At 39.3% G+C, this 15,548-nt stretch overlaps 1 protein-coding gene across 2 annotated transcripts in view; it reads left to right on the plus strand.

Annotated features, from left to right (window-relative positions):
- Positions 1–6,469: 6,469 nt before the first annotated feature.
- Positions 6,470–15,548, plus strand: part of SLC38A4 (solute carrier family 38, member 4) — a 66,208-nt gene continuing 57,129 nt past the window's right edge. Inside the window, exon 1 of one of the 2 annotated variants that reach the window (XM_012638496.1) lies at positions 6,470–6,534. The gene's annotated coding sequence lies outside the window, so the exon portion shown is untranslated. Of the gene's footprint in view, positions 6,565–15,548 lie in introns of both variants that reach the window. The other variant, XM_012638494.1, reaches the window with a different exon arrangement.

The raw sequence follows: 15,548 nt of genomic DNA on the forward strand, positions 1-15,548 counted from the left end.
ATACTTCCCGTGTATCCCAATCCGGAGAGGGTAGAAAAGGAGGCGGGTGAGTGAAATTTTTTGTATTTTTGTTAGACTTAGAGACTCGTCAATGTGCAAACTTGCGGTTGGATCCTAGCCTGGACGGGTGTTTGTGTGTTTGCATGGGGGACACGCACACGTGTGCAGCTCCGTCTCGTAACCATCTGGGGCTTAGGTTAGGCGCTGCGACTCTTTATAACTTGCTTATAGTTATTATTATTATTTTACAAAGAATCACACTTTGGGTAGGTTATTTCAGGCTAAAGACCAGATTGACTAGAAGTAAAGTAAAGCAGGGCACACGAGGGAAAAGAGACTGGCAGAGCGGGCTCGTGTGTGACTCCTTTTCAAGGAGAGGTGGTTGTGCCAAGGTAGCCTACTCCCAGGGAGGCTGGCGCGTGGAGTGCCTCCGTCCCCAGCCCCAGGATTCCTTTGGCGCTTGGATCTTGAGTTGGTTGTGTTGGGACCGCCTTGGCCGCGCCGCCTGCCTAGCCGAGGGGACCCGACTCTGCCGGGGGACCTGGCTCCGCGACCGCTCTGGATAGTGCTGGCAAGGTGTTACCGGAGTCTCTGGAACTGTGCCCGCGTCCTCAGGGAGAGGACACTGGATGCAGGGCTTAAAATAGACCCGTCGTGTATGACAGCCTGGCCGCCCCGGAGGCCAGCGTGGTGTCCCGGGTGGGGGCGGGGGAACTCCGGCCTGGGGAGTCCCCAGGGAGTCTCTTTCAGGGGGGAGGAAGGCGAGAGCAGTGTTGGGTTTAGGGGTCATGTCTCCGGGCGATGGGCGAGTGCGAAGACTCAGCCAGCTGTTCCGAGGGAGGCTCCCCTCGCGGTCCGATCGCGCAGCCTGCTGCGCGCTGGGGCGAGCAGAGGGGGCTGCAGAAATGCTGAGCGGGAGAGAAGAGTGGGGTCGGTCGGGGGAAGGAAGAGGGGAGAAGCCCAGGTTGGAGAGAGAGAAGGAGAGATGCGATGAGACGCTAGACCCGAGGAGGTAAGGGCGGCAGGAAAACTGGAGAAAAGAGGAGAGAATGAATGAAGGAGGGGAGAGGGGACAAGGGAGCCCCGGCGCAGGAAGCCCGGAGAGGGTGAGCCAGGAGCGCCTCCGAGGCCCGAGGCCAGAGGCGAGCGCGCCGACAGCTGTGCGCCGGGGCGGCGCGCAGAGATGGGCTCTTCGACCAGCCGTGGCACAAGGTGGGCGCTGTGCCCTGGGCCGGCGCGGGGTGGGGGATGAAGGGAGCCGGTGAATCCCCCAGCTCCTTTTAGTGACCCAGCCAGGAGAGGTGCTGGGGAAAGAGTGCCCCTCCTGTGTGCACCAGGACCGGCCCTGGAGGTGCTCAGCGGGCTGCTGACTTGGCTGGAGGAAGAGGGATGAACTAGGCTGGAAACCCAGGCGAGGGATACATGGTCATGGGTGTGCCAGGGCGTTTGCAGGGGCGTGCAGGGGTCAGTGACTGGGGGACTGGTGAGACAGACTTGGCTAGGGCCCGGGGATTCCCGAGCCGCCGTCATTTGCTGAGTCTTTAGATACCTGGGCCAGGTTTCGCGGGAGGAGGACATGTTGGTGCTTATATCTATTTCTCACAGCAAAACGTGCATCCCTACCTGTCTAATGGGGGATCCGGGCACTTCCCGCAGACGCCCCTGGCCCAGCGCCCTATCCCCGGAAGCTGAGGGACCTGCCTGCTTTGTTATCCTCTGGGGAGGGCATGCAGTTTCTCACCTTTAAGCAAGTGGGGAGCGGCCAGGGCTTCAAAGGCAGATGGCCTTCCGGTTTTCCTACAGCCATCCTTATTTGCTTCTGGGAAGCTCAGGCATAATCATTATGACCAAACTGTCTTATGTTGTAAAGAGAGATCCTACACCCAGATCACAATTTGCAGGGCCTAGTACAGGGGTAGGGTGGGGAAATCAGCCTATGTTGCATTTTTTTGGTGATCCCACAGCAAGCAAGTCTCTAAAAAGTTACTGGAATTGGTATACTTTCTCCTCATGCAACACAAGAAGTGCTTGTGTGTGATACAGCCTCTCAGATTTGAACAATTGAATCTATAGAAAATCTATGTTTTGGGTAGAAGTCTGTAAAAAGGGAGACACTGAATATCTGATTTTCCCAAATTCCTGAATACAAAATATGTTCAGAGACAGGGAGATTTTATCGGGCTGATTTTTATCACAAAGCAACAAAAAGCTGGAAGACTGGTATAAGGGGATAAATAACTTTCTTTTGAGGCCACTGGGATAGGAGGTGAGCTGGACGCTGGTCTCTACTAGATTAATAATAATTATGGCTCATATATACATATGTATATAACAATTACTATATTCCCTATATGTTACTAAGTACTTCCTTAATGTTAACATTTGAACTTCATAACAATCTTATGAGATATTAGATTTTGGGAGTGATTTGTGCTAATAGAGAATAAAATGACTGAATATGGAAATTAGCAATACATTTTATTAGACATAGATTCTATTACACCCATTTTATAGATTAGAAAATGGAGATTCACAGTGTGGGAAACATAGAACATTCTGTAAGTTACATATCAGCATTACTTGTTTTTTTAATGTAATTGAACAATTCTCTTTCACTTTGTACTTTATCATGAGCACAGCTGGACAGATGACTTCTAGACGTGGAAAGCTTACTTCTTGTTCTATTATAGACCCAACTTATCCTAAGAGAGCCAAAGACGTGATCATGCGGCTAAAGGCTCTGAATCTTTGCAGCCCCAGAGCCGAATTTTTCACATGAGTGACATTTGAGAAATGCATAGTATACCTGTGTTATATGTCAGTTTTCCAGCACAAACACGTGCCGAGGACAATCACAATGCATATAACACCTTGTGGACTTTTGTATTTAATGTTTTTCTTCTCAGATGGCATTGTCTTTGTTCATTTCTGTAGTGTTTCCAAGCATCTATTTATCTGTTCCTTTTAGTTCTTTTTTTTGCCTTATCCCAGTTTTGAAAATTTAAACTTTTTTTTTTTTTTTACTTTTTACATATCCAAAGCAATGATTTCTGTAACAATCAAAAGTTTAACGGGTTTAATGGCTAGTTACATATTTTTGTTATACATCGAAGTAATATCAAAATAATAATACAATTTTAAGAAATATGCTTCTGTGTATCACTTGAAATTATCTTGCATGCCACTACTGCCCTGATGACATCCTGTGGGAAGGATACGGGCAGGAGTAGGGGAGAGACAAAAGAAAGGAAAGTGGCTGCTCCAAGAGCCAAGCCTGTGCTAAGCCCTTTACCCATGTGAACCTCATTTAATCTTCACACAACATTCTATGCTACAGGTATTTGTTATCTTTGTTTTATAGACAGGAAATCAAAGCTCAGAGGGGTTAAGGAAAGAGCCAAGAGTCACACAGCTAGCAAGTGACAGTGCTGCTTGTGTCAATAAAGACAGCAGTAAAATAAAGACAAGTAGAGGGAGGAGAGCAAACACTTCAGGAAAGAAGAGGGTTAAAAATGTGTTATACAACACAATAGGATGTGAGAGATGAGAGAAATGGAAAAACAGAATCATTTGCATGTGACTAATAATCTTCCTCTGTTCTTCCTTCCACTATTTATGTAATGACCCAATTCCACTCATTCATTCCACAAATAATCACTGATTATCTTTATCTTCCAGGAACCATATTAGGGAGTTTCTTTTATCCCTGTCTTGCTAACACTGAGTACAGTGCTAAGAAAATACTAGGTGCTCAAGAAATGTTTTTGAACAATGAATTAGTCTGGTGGAGGAAAGGATAAATAAGCAAAGGTTTGCACTACATAGTGATAAAGACCAGGGAAAAATCAGAGTTGAATACTCCACCACAGAACCTGGGTCAGGAAAGGGTCAGAGAACATTTTAAGACCAAGTGATGCCTGAGCAAGGTTTTGAAGCAGAAATAAAAGTTAGCCAGGCAAAGAATTGGAGAAAGTGAGGAAAGGACTCTCAATGCAGAGACCAGCCTGAACAGCAAAAGGGGAAAGTGAGAATTTGGGAGTTCAGTACTCTTAATTGGTGGAGAATGCAAGGGAGGAGGCTGGGGAGGGAGGTGTGGTCAGGGAGGTCCTTGGACATTCTCTGGGCATGGGTCCCTTAGCTCTGCCTCTCCCTTCAATTTTGGGAGTGATCTGTGCTAACAGAGAGCAAAAATGACTGAATACGGGAATTAGCAATACATTTTATCACTTTAGTGTGGCTCCGTACTAGAGAGCGGATAGCTTTTTAAACTCCTTACAATGTTAAGGTTTAAAGTTAGTGCTCAAATGGAAAGCTTAGATTTTGTTGTCTCCTGATGGGAAAACCAAATTATTTTTCTGGTTCTTGAGGGCAGATTTTATTTTAGCATTATCTACACAATCACACACACAAATTCCAAACAAATGTTCTTCTGTTTTTCTGGAAGGAGAGTTTCTTTCCTGATTTTAAGTTTTGGTGGTCTTATTTTTCATTTTACTATGTTATAGAAGAGTCAGGAAGTAAAAATGTATTTTTTTTTTTTTTTAAAGTGAGATCAGGCATTGAATGACAATACAAAAGCCATCCTTTTATCTTCACAGTAGCTATTTATGCCAGTTAAGATTCTGGCTATTCATAATAGACTTTGAAAACTTAACTCCCAGTATTTCTTCATTTTTTAGGGATCTTTTTTACCAGCTTTTCATTCCAGGCTCAAAGGTCTGCATGCCTCTTCACCATATCCACACTTGTAAAATACCCTTGGTCATAATGTTATCAGGAAGGGAATTCAAAGCAGAAATGAAATTGGCAAATAATCCAAAACCTATTTCAGGTACTAGATTAAATCCTCTACATTTTAGCATTAAATTTTTGGAAAAGTTTCTTAACATTTCTGACTTCAATTTCATCATCTATAAAATCAGGATCATAATAGCATCTGTCTCATAGAATTGTTATGAGTATTAAATGAGTTATTACATGTAAAATGCTTAGATCAATGCCTGATGCATACTAAGCTATTATTATTAATGTTATTATTTCTACCACCCAAAGTATTACTTGAAATGTTAACAAATGTCCATATTAAATGTTTTTATGATAGCATGCTTTCCTCTGTCATAACTAAAATAAACAAGAGAGGAAATGAAAAAAGGACTAAATAATACTCATGCAGGACAGTCCAGCCCAGAGAATGAGGTCATTCCCTGTATGATATGATTGAAATGTTCTCTTAATATTTCTTGGCCATTTCCCACTATTGCTCCTGATAAATCTAGTATATATTCATCATTAAAATGAACATCATCTCCAGTTCACTCGTTTGATTTCATTTTTGTCTCTTTTGTTCACTGCTGTCACCCTGGTGTCTCACACAGTGCCTGGCGTAAACAGATGCTGGTACATGTTTGATGATCAAATGAATGATGGAAAACCTGCTTCTTTCTCTATTTTTGACAGTATTTATTCTTCAAATAAACAGTTTTTCATTAAACTATTAAAGGCTTTTGCAAAGTGAATTTGTGCACTGTTGTTAGTCAATGTAAATATTTTTAAATTATTTATTTAATGTGCATTAGTGCACATGATTAAAGGGGCAGGCTTGGTAGTCAAGGTGTGTGGACATGAATTCCAGTGACATCACAGAGTTGGGTTTCCTGGATTCAGATCTTGGCTCTATCATTTGGACTTCCTGGATTCCAATTTTGACTCTTCCACTTTTTACCTGAGTGATCTTGGACAAGGTGGTTAACCTGATGGCTTCACTCTTCATCTGTAAAATGGGGGAAATAATTAGGGATTTTATGAGGATTAAATGAGTTAATATTTGTAAAGCATTTAGAATCATAGCTGGCACTTTGTAAACACTAGAGTTACTTGTTAAATTAAACAGTAAAAAGAAACCCTAATTTTCCAATTAGATATAATAGTACCCACCTTATAGACTTATTGTGATGATATTGCATGGCACGTAATAAACACTTAATAAAATATTATTGTTAGTATAGATATTGTTGCAAAGCTTTATTTTTATAATCTGCTATGAGGACTTGGCACCCTGACTTAGCCTTTCCATTTTTGGGTCCATTGAAAAAATCTTATTGATTCTACTTTACCTTTCACTCGCAACTCTTTCTACCTACCCTGTGTTTGTCCTGTCATTTTGCCTTGCGTCATTCCCTGCTTTTACACTGCATACTCCTCAGGGCAGGGACTTTGTTCTTTGTTTTGGCATAATTTAATAACACTGGGTACACTCAGGGTACTATAAAACGTTAAAGAAGAAAAAGGAAAAAGATGTAATTTACCAAGAGGTAACAGGTTGACAGCTGGTTGGGTCACTGTTCTGTTTGCAGTGTTGGTACTCGGTGCAGGCCGCCCAGCAGCTTCTAGGGGCGTGGCTGGTGGCTCTCAAGTCATGCGCGCGCGTCCTGCAGAGCCACTGGGGTGTGTGCAGCGCGCAGGGAGCATGAGCCCCGCTGGTGGCACGCAGGGAGGCGCGGGAGGCTGCTGCCTCAGGACATCGCGCTCACACGGGTTTGCTTGCTACTTTTGCTTGACAACTTGGTAAGAGAGACCCAGCGGCATGAGTGAGTGAGCTGAACTTGGAGGGGGAGAGTGAAAAAGAAATGCAGCAAAGAACTGAAAAAGGAGGGGAGGGGGAGGGATTCATTAAGGATAGAGGTTGTGGTTTCCCTTGCTTTTAAGAAACTTTTCATGCATGCTAGATGGTGCAACGAAGGCTGTGATCTTGTTTCTGGAATTTTTCCAAATGGGAGGAATGTGCTACATGGCTGTAGAATATTCTTCAAAAATGTATGAGCAATCTGATCTTTATTGTCAAAGTGATCTCACTGAAAGAATTGGTGTTTCCAACTTTGCTCTGTGAAGCCTGAAAAGCGATCAAATGGTTGAGAGCACTAGGAAATGGAGCTATCTTAGCACAATCCTGAGAATACCGTCATTGCTATTTTATTCTTTCTTGTCTTTTGAAGCAATTCTTCAGTAATGGCACATTTAAAAAAAATCTGACACCTTTTTGGCATGTGTCACCATACTATATTTAATTATTCTTTCTGTACTTTGGAGTCCATTCTGAGTGGTTGACATATATATTTAAACTTTTATTTTAAAATAATTATAGATTCACGGGAAGTTGCAAAGGTAGCACAGAGAGGCCACACATGCCTTTCACCCAGTTTCCTCCAGTGGTTACATCTGACATACTTTTAGTACAATATCAAAATCAGGAAATTGACATTGGTACCATGTGTGTATAGTTTCTATGTCATTGTATCACATGTGTAGATTTGTGTAACCACCACCACAATCAGGATACAGCATTTCCATCACCACAGAGATCTCCCCTGTGCTATCTATTTATTGTTATGCCCCCCACCCCTGCCCTGGTGACCACATATTTTCCATCTCTATACTTTTATCATCTTGAGAATGTTACATAAATGGAATCATACTGTATGTGATCATTTTGAGATTTTTTTTTCACTCAACATAATGGCCTTGAGATCCATTCAAGTTGTGTAAATCAATAGTTTAATCCTTTTTATTGCTAAGTAGTATTCTGATTACTTGACTGTATCTAGTGGTACATTTTTTCTATCAATAAATATACTTACTTGGAACTTGAGTGGGATTAAAGAGATGCTGGGGTACTCAGTGAGGTGAAAAGTGTGAGGACAAAATTTGAATAAAGTTTTTCTTTTCAAAACAACTTTTATGTGTGATAGGGTGAAAGGGTGTATAACTACATCTTCATTTAAAACAGAGACCACTAGAGGATTGGAAAGGAGAAAAGGAATAGGGCAGAAGAAAGTATGTATATAGACAATAAGGTATAAAATCTGGTACCTCTTAAAATTTTTACACAGCAACACAGTGAGACTCTGTCCCCCCAAAAAATAGATATATATATATTTGGGACATGGACTTGGGGGGGGACCAAGGGCAACGTACGTAACCTAAACATCTGTGCCCCCATAATATGCTGAAATAAAAGAAAAAGAAAAAAAAAATTTTTACACCCATATGGTAATCTATTCTGTAAATTTACCCTTAGCTAAGACATCTCAGATTTCTTAAAACTAATCAAAACAATGCCTCTGCAACAGGAAATTTCCCACTCGGTCACATACAGACAACTCAGAGACAGAGGCACGTCTGGAAATGAGAGTGAGTAACTGACAGGAGTCACCCAGAACCAAGACAGCATCTTTAGCCCAAGGGCAACTATTAAAGTCAGGATGCTAAGGTTCAGAGACCTGTTCAGTGTTACACTACCCTGACCTTTCACCCCACCTGCTGGTGGGAGGGGCATCTCTCAGAAGTCCCTTTAAGTGAGGTTTTAAAATAAGGATGCCATCCTTTGTTTGCATGTCCACACATGTGAGAAACCTGAAAACTGGAGGCTGCAACTATTAATAGCTAAGGCAAATGCATCACTTTCGAATAGTACCAGAAGAGTAAGGCTAGACCCCTCCCTTCAGCCAGCACCCATTGGAGAGGTTCCCCTTAACCCACTTTCACTCCCCAAGCAGAAGAGAAAACAAAATATTTATTACAGTCTGAATGCATTTTTAAATACCCCTTTGAGTCTTTAGAATTTTACATTCTGGTCTTTCAGAGAAATATTGTCGGTTCACAGAATAAAACTAACGATCAGTCTGGAGCCCTGATTAGACTTGAATCTAATGGAATACACTGGTGTTAAGTCTCTGTTTTAGTGATTTTTATTACCAGAAAAACATCCCTTATCCTAATCCTTGGGAGAGGATGGAGGGTAGGCAGGGGATGGTGGTTCCAAACTCTAAATAACGTAAAGGACCATCATAGCTAACATAATTTATAACTCCTTTTATAGGCAAATATGCTTTTCTGAATCTTTCAAAATGAAATAGAATCATTTGTGCTGTCTTTATGATTTATTTTATTCTGAGTAAACATTAGATACCTCATGGCACTTTGCAGGTTGCTCTTCTGGGTTATATCTCCTATATGTTTGGACCCACAGCATGTGGCGGGGTGGAGAACTTAGTCCTGTAATCTTGAGGCCGTGAACAGTTAGCCGCGAGTCAGGGAATTGAACAAAAGGCCCACTGAATCTTGCCTACTCCTCTTATTTTATGCTGTTTACTTATTTGACTAATGATGATAGTCATTAGAAAGTGTGCTGTGAAATGTAAATATAATGTATTAACTATGTTTCACAACATTGCAGGCATTGTTTTTTTAAGGGATAATGTTTTTGACTGTTTTCTAATGCTTTTTCTTTAAAGAGAATAAGAAGAGTTTGTGAAAGAAAGATAAAATAGAAATGCCTCATGTACTATATCAATGTAGACAAAAATCAAGCATTAGTTGTATAGTTTATAATTACATTTAAACTATTTTGTAGTACTTTGAAGAATGAAACCAAATATAACGCTTTCCATTATTCTTTATACCAGAATTCCTTAAAGTTCAAAGTCCTTAACCTGGTAGTCAAAGTCAACCTCAGCTAAACCCTACACATACATTCCATTTTAGCTAAAGTAGACTCTTGTTGTTTGGTGTTACTGAGGTCGGACTTCTGATCCTATTTCTCCTGCCTGGAATCCCCTCTTCTCTCTCTGAAGCCACATCTCTGTCCTATACAAAACCTGCTCTATTTGCTGCAGCTCTTGTGCTGAGCTCTCCAGTTCAGTTCAACATGCCTTGGAGACAGGGATCCCATGTTATGACTCATGTTCAACACTAAGTAGGTACCTGATAGTGATGGAATGTCCTTAAAGCTGGACTCTGAAGTCAGACATGGTGGTGTGAGTTTTGGCTCAGCCAGGACCTCAGGACCTTATTAGCTTTGGTCTTTGGGTAAGTTACTCCATCTTTCTGAGTGCCAGTTACCTCACTTGTACAATAGGGATGATGATAATACCTATTCCCAAAGTGAGGGTATTACTGGTGTGATACATGCAAAGTGCTCAGCACAGTGCTGGGATGGGCCCAAAATAAGGTCTCAGTGAAAATTTCATTATTATAATTAATATGATTATTACTAATGAGAACTTTAAAAATGAGATTTCGGGCTTTACAAAATTAATAAGACTGTGACCTGAGCGAAGGATGGTGTCCACAAAACTTGATTGTTTAGACTTCTCTGTGTCTCTCAGCCCTACTTGCCATTGTAGGAAGGGACAGTGTCCCTCCATGCCTATCAGCCAGGAAGAGAGGATCCACAGTTGACGCCCACTGAGATTAGACACAAATAGATGAAGGCAGAAAAATTCTTCCCTTCTTAGCTCTAATAAAAATATGTGTGGCTTGGCACAGATTTTATTTTTGGAAGAGGATAATCAAATGATGAATGAATCCCCATAACAAATGCTAGATATTGGCTTCAAAGAGTAAATAAAATAACCTCATGGTGAGTCATCTGTCCTTGAAGCTATTTACATATTCAACCTGTAACCTTAGAAAAGTGAAAATTTCAATGAATCAGCTGGTTGTTTGATCTGCATAATACCAAATTGTTAGGTTTTCTGACATTCCCCTACAAATTGGTTGATGTTTCACTGAGGCATAGCTTCAAATCAATCAAGAACATAACCATTACTGCTCTTTTGTTACAGTGATGTCTAAGCAAGCGCCTTTTATGTTTTGAATTACAGATCTACAAGAAGTTTGTTTAGACTGGAACATGCAATTGCAAACAGAACAGCAATACTTGAAAATAAATAAGAATAAGGGGTATAGTCACAGATTCTAACTTTATCTTGTTCCTGGGGCTGCACCTTAAATAATACTCTTTGATAAGTGATTGGAACCCTATATATACATATGTGTCAAATTAACAGCCTCCTCAAGATGTCCCCCAAACCACAATTATGGAGTGGGGTTCACACATGCACATGGATGTGCATAAATTTCATGATCTTATATGTAGAAGAATCTTAGACGCCACAAAAAAATGTTAAAGCTAATAAACACATTTAGAAAAGTTGCATGATACAAAACCAACATATTAATACAAAAATCTGTTGTGTTTCTATACATTAACAATAGACTATCCCAAAAGGAAACTAACAAAACAATCCTATTTCTAATAACATCAAAAAGAATAAAATATTTAGGAATAAACTTAACCATACAAGTGAAAGACTTGTACACTGAAAACTATAAAACAGTGACAAAAGAAATTAGAAGACAAATAAATGGAAAAACATCCTGTATTCATGGGTTGGAAGACTTAATATTGTTAAAATGTCCACATTACCCAAAGTGAGCTACAGATTCAAAGCTATTTCCATCAAAATCCCAATGGCATTTTTTACAAAAATGGAAAAAATAATCCTAAAATTCTATGAAACCACAAAAGACCCAAAATAGTCAAAGTCATCTTAATAAAGAACAAAACTGGGGACCAGCATATGTCCTGTTTTTGAAATATATTACAAAGTTACAGTAATCAAAAGACTAGGGTACTGGCATAAAGACAGTCATATAAGTCAATGGACCAGAATATAGAGAACAGAATTAAACCCACATATATAGGGTCCACTGATCTTCGACAAGGGTGCCAAGAACATGCAATAAGGAAAAGATAGTCTCCTCAACAAATGGTGTTGGAAAAGCTGTATATCCACATGCAAAAGAATGAAATTGGACCACCTCCTTACACCATACACAAAAATACACTCAAAATGGATTAAAAACTTGAATGTTAAGACTTCAAACTGTAAAACTCCCTAGAAGAAAACATAGGGGAAAAGCTTTTTGACATTGGACTTGGCAATGATTTCTTGGATATGATGCCAAAAGTATACAGGCATCCAAAGCAAAAATAGACAAGTGGGACTACATCAAACTAAAAAGCTTCTGCACAGCAAAAGAAACAATCAATGGAATGAAAAGGCAACATATGGAATGGGAGAAAATATTTGCAAATCATGTATCTGATAAGAGTTTAATATCCAAAATATATATGGAACTCCTGTGAAACAAATATTGTGATTAAAAAATGGACAAAGGAATTGAATAGACATTTCTTCAAAGACATATAAATGGCCAACAAGTATGTGAAAAGATGCTCAACATCACTGATTGACAAATTAAAATTTGTCTACTCTGCCCTAACCATACAAACATTAGGATGGCTATTATATAAAAAAAAAAAATAGATGGCAAGTGTTAGCAAGGCTGTGGGAACTCTCATACACTGTTGATGGGAATACAAATTAGTACAGCCATTATGGAAAACAGTACGGAGGTTCCAGAAAAAATTAAAAATACAACTACCATATGGTGCAACAATTTCACTTATGGGTGTATATCCAAAAGAATTAAAATCAGAATCTCAAAGAGATACCTGCAATCTCGTGTTCATTGCTGCACTTTCACAATAGCAAAGTCATGGAAAAAACCCAAATGTCCATTGACAGATGAATAAAGAGAATGTGGTATAAACATAAAACAAATATTATTCAGCCTTGAAAAAGAAGGAAATCCTGCTATTTGTGACAACATGGATGAATCTGGAGGGAATTATGCTAAGTGAAATAAATCCAGTCACAAAAGGACAAATCTACTTATATGAGGTATGTAAAATAGTCAGACTCATAAAAGCAGAGAATAGAATGGTGGTTCCCAGGGGATAGAGGGAGGGAGAAATGGGGAATTGTTGTTCAATTGGTATAAACAAGGCAAGAAGAATGAGTTCTTGAGGTCTTCTATACAGCGTAGTGCCTATAGTCAATAGTACTGTGTTATGCACTTAAAATTCTGTTAATATGGTAGATTTGATATTAAGTGTTCTTACCACAAACAAAACAAGACCTAAACAGAGGGACACAAGGAAACTTTTGGAGGCAATAGATATATCTATTGGTATTACATTGACTGTGGTGATGTTTCACAGGTGCATACACATGTCCAAACTCATTAAGTGTGTGCAGTTTGTTATAAATCGGTTATATCTCAATAAAGCTATTAAAATAATACAGTAAGGTCCACTGTAAAATCAAAATTTAGTGAACGTAATTTAACTTTTCAATGTTTCAGAGTGCTTAGCATCATCGCTGTAAACTTCATCTATAATGGCAAAGCTCAAAAGTGCTAGTTAATAAATATTTCTGGTTGGTTGAAGGAATTTATGGTATTTTTCTTCTGCTTTCAAACATTTTGGGGAACCATCAAGAAAAATACATATAGTAGTTTTAACTAGGCAACTTAAACAAATCCTTTGATATGGGAAATTTCTAATATATTACAAAGTAGACAATACTGTAATGAACCTCCAGCTTCACCCAGCTTCAAAAATAATCAATTCTTGTCTGTTGTATTTTATCTATACCCACATCTTTCTTCCCTGCTACCCCTACCACAATCATTACTAAATTATTTTCAAGCAAATCCAAATCATCATATAATTTGATGCATGCATGATTCAGTACATATCTCAAAAAGGTAAGAACCTTTTAAAAATAACTGAAATATCATCACACCTTAAATATAACCAACATTTCTTTTTTTCTTTTAATTTTTATTTTTAATTGACATATTATAATTGGTACAGAGAGGTATTTTGACACATGTATACAATGTGTAATGATCAAATCAGGGTAATTAACATATCCATCACCTCAAACAAACTTTTCCTTAATATTATAAAATATTCAGGCAGTGTTCAAATGTCCCTGATTTTCTCTCTTATTCTCTCTCTCTCTCTCTTTCTCTCTCTCTCTTAGTTTGTTTGAATCAGAATTTAAATAGGGTTCACACTTTCATTGGTTGACATGTCTTTTAAGTCCCTTTTAATCCATAGGTTCAATCACCTCTCATCCGTTTCTTCCTGCCCCCAGCCCTTGCAATTTATTTGATGATGAAACTGGGTTTTTTGTCCTATAGACTTACCCATATTCTGGATTTTGTTGATTTACATGATTTTTAAAATGTCATCCTTGGCCGGGTGCCATGGCTCACACTTGTAATCCTAGCACTCTGCGAGGCCAAGGAGGGAGGATTGCCTGAGCTCAGGAGTTCGAGACCAGCCTGAGCAAGAGCGAGACCCGTCTCTACTATAAATAGAAAGAAATTAGCCAAACAACTAAAAAATAGAAAAAATTAGCTGGGCACAGTGGCATGTGCCTGTAGTCCCAGCTACCTGGGAGGCTGAGGCAGAAGGATCACTTGAGCCTAGGAGTTTGAAGTTGCTGTGAGCTAGGCTGATGCCACGGCACTCTAGCCCAGGCAAGAGAGTGAGACTCTGACTCAAAAAATAAAATAAAATAAAATATCATACTCAAACTCCAAAATTCTGCCTTCTTCAACCTAATCCTCATAAAATTGCTTCCCCTTTAAAGAAAAATTGCAACTTGTTATTCCTTTGCCTGTTGCCTTGATGATCCTTTCGCCCACATTTTGCCTAATTTTGATCCATATCCTTCCACTTTAACACCCGTAGTTTACCAAACACTCCTTCCTGAAAGCGCTTGTCCCACGTGGAGCGCTCTTTCAGTCAGGTTTCAAAACATGTACTGGTCTGCTTACCCAGAGGAGCTTGCTCAACTTTCTCTAAGATTGCAAGACATAACCATTAAACAGTAGGTGAAGTTTTGATTTTTAAAATAGTGCCACATGACTATGTTTTTAAGAGTATTTTTCTATTAGCAGTATATGTAGAAATATTTACTTGGAGATTATATACCTGAGATTTGCTTTGACGTGCTGGAGAGAGGGGTGTGGTGGTTTAGATGTAGTAAGATTGGCCATGGTTGAAATGGTTGCAGCTGGATAGTCCTACATGAGGGTTCCTTACATTATCCCATCTATGTTTGTTTACATTTGAAAATTTCCATAATAATATGTAAAAACAAGTTGTAATACATTTCCAAAACTAAGTAATGAGACATTTCATTCTGGGGGCCTAGATTGTTATACTTTTGCCAAAGATCATCAAAAATTCATGTCTGAGGAGCAATGTAGTTGTTTTTCTCATTCTGCCATTCTGATTTGCCTAAAAACAAGTCAATTTTAAACTAAAAAACAATCATCTTATAAATAATATTTAAATAAAATGGGGATATGATTTGGAATGAATGAAAATATAACTTGTGTAGAGGTTGTTCGTAGGTTTTGTGGTTTGTCTACACTGTCTTTCTTAAGACTCTCTAGTGTGGCAGAACTCTTTGACATGCTCCTGTAAACTCTCAGTAGCTCATAGAAGGGTCCCAGAAGAGGAGTGACAGCAAGACCCAAACCACTGGATTATCCCGTAAGAAACAATTGCTAGTATGGATTGTGAAGGTCACACTTACATGCACTCCCTACTACAATGCCAGATGAACTGGCAGGTCCTATTCTTCCAAGGTGAAAGTCAAAAGCAAACTTTTCAAAACACCTATTATTTTTTAACTTTGGTATTAATTATTATTTCATTCTTTTTATTGTTTATTATTCCATTCAACTGTTGAAAATATTATTTAAACATCTTATGCTTGTACCATCCATACCTACTGGAAAATACTTTTTAAGGGACATATAGCCTTTATTAATAATAA

Source organism: Propithecus coquereli, unplaced genomic scaffold (genome assembly GCF_000956105.1).
Source record: "Propithecus coquereli isolate 6110/MARCELLA unplaced genomic scaffold, Pcoq_1.0 Scaffold13, whole genome shotgun sequence".
NCBI lineage: Eukaryota > Metazoa > Chordata > Mammalia > Primates > Indriidae > Propithecus > Propithecus coquereli.